This window comes from Aphelocoma coerulescens, chromosome 1A (genome assembly GCF_041296385.1).
Source record: "Aphelocoma coerulescens isolate FSJ_1873_10779 chromosome 1A, UR_Acoe_1.0, whole genome shotgun sequence".
Classification (NCBI taxonomy): Eukaryota; Metazoa; Chordata; class Aves; order Passeriformes; family Corvidae; genus Aphelocoma; species Aphelocoma coerulescens.
In genome coordinates this window covers 3,662,197-3,667,046 of record NC_091014.1, presented here as the reverse complement: position 1 = coordinate 3,667,046, position 4,850 = coordinate 3,662,197, and positions in this window count along the sequence as shown.

The window sequence follows — 4,850 nt, the reverse complement described above, 5'->3', positions numbered from 1 at the left end:
ATGTCCAAGCACCAGCACCAACCCCTGACTGGAGACAGCCCTACCCTTGTAATTCCAAGAGTCAGGAGCCAGTGAAGATGTGTGCTGTATTCCCCACATGGATCTCAGGCACCCATGGTGAAGGAATTGTGCCCATTCATTTCCTTTGGATCACTTAATAAAATTTTCCTCATTTAATCCTTCTCACCTCAGGGCTCTTCCAAAAATCTTTGAGTTTTATTGAGCATGAGCATGAAGGAGAATTTAGATTGAAACCTGTCCTGGGTTGAGGCGTATTCTATTACCATCCTCATGAGCTGTGGAAATCAGGTGGGGCAGTGTTTCCTTGTCTCCTCCCCCCAGACTATCTTGCTGTTAATGGCCCATCATTGTCCTGCCCATGACTCAGAGATAACTCCCTCCGGACTATCTTCTGTTAATGAGCCTAATCAACACTTGGCCTCATGACTCATTACCCCATTGTGAGATGCTCCACCCAGAGGGAGGAACCAAGCATCCCATCATGGATATAATCTGGGACTCTGAGCACCAGAGACACTCTTTCCACTGGATTTCCAGAGGACAGGAGCTACACAGCCACTGCTGGACTTTCTGAGGAAGAGCAGACCCCTTCTACTACAGGATCACCACTTCAGAGGACTGCAGCCACCATTCCACCAGACTGCTACCACCACCCTGCCTAACAGGGACTCAGGTTGTATCTTGACTCTGTCAGCGTTTTCTTTTACTTTCTTTTCCTTTTCTTTAATTTCCATTAAATTGTTATTCTGACTTGGTGCCTCCCACTGGTTTGTTTTCAAACTAGCACAAAACCCTTGGCTGACAAATAGACCAGCAGTGGATTTGTGCAGGGACAGAGTGCCCAGCAACATCAGAAAGGAGAAATTTTGCTCATGTGGGGTTATGATGGCAAAGTGTGAATTATTGAGCACATCAGAAACGTTGTTTTAATTGTGTTTATGCATCATATATGTAACAATGACATGTCTGCCATGTTTAGGTGCTGTGGCCAAGAAAGCAGCAGTGATGGAGCAGGTGAACCAGAGCCTTTCTCATCCACCTGTGGATGAGCTTTTCCTGTCCATCCCAGAGGCGAGCAAATGTAATTCCCTGCATTCATCCCTGTCTGCACTGCTGCCTGGGTAAGATGTCTTGTATTAAAGTAAAAACCAAGGCCAAACTTGGATAAACTCCTCTTTGGTGTGGTAGCATCCCACAGCCTGATGATCAGGAGTACCACAGGGAAAGAAATTGTGCACAGAGGAAAGGGGAACTTGTGGCGATCTGCTCACCCATTGCTTTTCCTATTCCACATTCTTGTTCCTCCACTTTTCCTTGCCACTAGCCCTGGCCACTCCCTCAGGCCCTCCCTATTGGTTCCTGTACCCCAACCCCGCCCAGGTACCGCCCCCGAGCCCCTGACAAAACCACCCCACACCTGGACCACGAGGTCTCTCTACCTCTGGGGATTGCGGGGACAGGATGTGATTAAAGTCCTCTCACACCCTCACGGGAGACCCTTCTCGCCTCCTTCGCTGTCACTGGTTGTAACGCTGCTGGCTGCCGGAGCAAAAACCGCGGGGCCATCCGAAATGGGCTCTGGGATGCGACCGGGTCACGCTGCCCTAAGCAGCCCCGCTGCGCCCTCAGGAAGCTACAGCCTGCTAAGCTAAATCTAGCACTACAACAGGAACTCACCTACAAATGGAAATGGAGCTGCTTTTGTTCAAACCTAGCAGGACATACTTGAATTTTTCCCCTCATTTCAGACATCTGCTGGAGCGGCAGCAGAGTTGTCCCTGAAAAGACTCTCTCGCACTGAAATGGCTCAGGTGGTCACAGGAGGTGAGGGCAGGGACAGGAGCAGCCTCTTCTCCTTCTTTGCAGGGATTTTTTTCACCTTGGCACCAGGCTGAGGTGACTCCCCTGCACACATTGCCTGTCCCGGTGATTTGCATCTGTGTGCCTTGCCTGGGAGATGTCACCTCGGAGCCTGCTCCCCACCAGGCACAGGGAGCAGCCAGGGAGACAGGAGGAAATATGAGCTTTATTTGTTTAACATGGAGAAGCAAGGACAGGGATTAAAAGGATTTAAGATTCAACAAAAGGTGAATGCTAAATTGACACATGGCTGATTTAGAATAGAAGTTATCTGAGGAGGATTAGCCATGCAAGGGCACCAGCACTACAGGGAAGGGAAGCGGGTGGCAACAAGTGGCTCCAATGTCTTGCAAAGCCTTGCACAGAAACAGGTCATTCCTAACAGCAAATGGAGAGAGGCACCATCATCACAGGGGACAGGATGGATCACAGGGGCTTCCATGGGGGAATCTGCATGGGAAATAAGTGACAATGGGTCAGGGGGGAGAGAGAAGCACGGCCTGAGTGTGAGACACAAAAAGGGTGCAAGGTCTGAAGATCATCCAGTTCCAACCCCTCTGCCATGGGCAGGGACACCTCCCACTGTCCCAGGGTGCTCCAAGCCCCAATGTCCAGCCAGGCCTTGGACACTCCCAGGGATCCAGAGACAGCCACAGCTGCTCTGGGAATTCCAGCCCAGCCTCTCCCCACCCTCCCAGCCAGCAATTCCCAATTCCCAATCTCCCATCCAGCCCTGCCCTCTGGCACTGGGAAGCCATTCCCTGGCTCCTGTCCCTCCAGCCCTTGGCCCCAGTCCCTCTGCAGCTCTCCTGGAGCCCTTTTAGGCCCTGCAAGGGGCTCAGAGCTCTCCCTGGATCCTTCCCTTCTCCAGGGGAACATTCCCAGCTCTCCCAGCCTGGCTCCAGAGCAGAGGGGCTCCAGCCCTGGGAGCACTTCCGTGTCCTCCTCTGGACCTGTTCTAAGACATCCACATCCCTTTTATTTTGGGTTCTCCAGAGCTGGGCACAGCACTGCAGGTGGGGTCAGGAAGCCAAAGAAGCCACGGAAAGTCTGGGGTGGAGAGAAGCTACAGATGGAGAGGCCATTTGTAAAGCACTGGGCATGGGGTTTCTTCTCCTCTGTTTTTCCTGGATTTTGATCCTTTCTGCCAAGACTGGCTGCTTTAACAACTTTTCCAGACCAGAATGTGCAGTGTGGAAGCCAGAGCCTCTCTTCCATAGCGGGAATCACCTCTGCTGACCACAGGATCCATGACCAAGGGACCCTTCTGGTTTGTAATGCCTTTCCTGGGGACCTGAGGATCATCGGGGTCATGGCTTCCATGTCAAAGAAACACATCAGTGGGAAGATCATCATTCCCTGTGTGTCTGGAGAGGCAGCTCTGTCCAACTCTTCAGCAGCTGCCTGGAACACCGATAGCCCTGCACTGTAAACCCAGGAGCTGCTGTGCCAGGACAGGAACAAAAGAAGGAAACAGGATAAAAACTGAAAATAAGGAGCAGCAGCACCATTCAGGGTGCAGCAGACAAGAATCTCCCTGTGCATTGACCTGATTTATCTTGTCGTGGGCAGTTTGTTGGGCATCAAATAACAATAATTACTACTGGAGTAAATATATAAACTCTTCCCCATACATTAGTGTTTAATGAGCTGGGTTTTAGCTGTCTGTAGAGTTACTCAGGGTGCCTTCCTGCTGCTGTCCAGTCAGGACAGCACCATGACAGATGAAACATTTAAATCTGTTTATTTCCCTCTCCCTCCATCCTGCCTCTCTCCTCTGACGACACATGAACAATACACAACATCCCAAGCTAATCCCACCCTGTCACTCTGCTTTTCCAGTCCGCAGAAGCAGAGCTGGACTTGTCCTTTGAGTTGCTTTTTTTTTTCTTTCCTCCCAGTGTGGCTCAGCAGGAGAAAAAAGCATCCTCCAGTTACCGAGTGATTTGAAGGTTAACACAACGACCTTCATCGGGCTCCTAAGAGGGATAATGATCTCTCACTCTAATCAACAATGCAGACTCCTTTTGATACCAAAATAGCAACTGTTAAGTAAAGCTGCCTTTTCCCTTCTGTTTTTTTTTTTTTTTTCTTCCTTCTTCTTTTCTTTTCTTTTTTTTTTTTTTATTCTTTGCCTTTTTCCCAACTCTGAGCAGAAGCTCAGAAAGCAAATTGGGCAATCCTATGAGCTTGAAATGGAAGCGAGACAGTCTTCAATTAGACTGTTGATCATGCTCCAATTCAATTAGTTAGGAGCTGATGCTAAGTTTGTTACGGGGTCCTGGGGAGGAAAGGTGCTGACCCTGTTAAGATGATCACTTGTTGGAGTGGTTCCTAAGTGGTGCTGGATATGGATATGCACACAGTGCAGGACAGAGATAATGGCAAAGCTTTTCTTTCTGGCCCTGCTGGGGAAGGGAGCCGGCCAGCTCTGGGATCTGAAGGTATTGATGCTTAATTGCCATTTATCTGTGCATATCACACACGATCTGCAATGTCAACCACCAATGGCAAATGCAGATTAACTGCCTGTAAGTGATGTATTTACTGACACCGTGCACCTGGAGGGTTTAATGCTGTTTATTCTGTGTGGGTACCTGACGCGTGACAGCCAATAAAGTAACAAACACGTGCCCACAGAAATGCACAGGACGATTCCATAGTGCTGTGGTGTCCTTCCATATAATTATGGGGTGGTTTTCTTTGCATAATCTGCATGGAACTGTTTCTCAAAACCTTGCATTTGGAGGCTCTACCTCCATGTGCACTCTCCTCAGCAGGTGTGGATACTCCAGCTAACCTCTGTTACACCATGGAAGTGTCCAAGGCCTGGCTGGATGGAATTTGGAGCAACCTGGTCCAGTGGAAGGTGTCCCTGCAGGTGGCAGGGGGTTTGGAACTGGGTGATCTTTAAGGACTCTTCCAACCCGAACCATTCTGTGATTCTTTGTCAATTCCAAATGAAACTG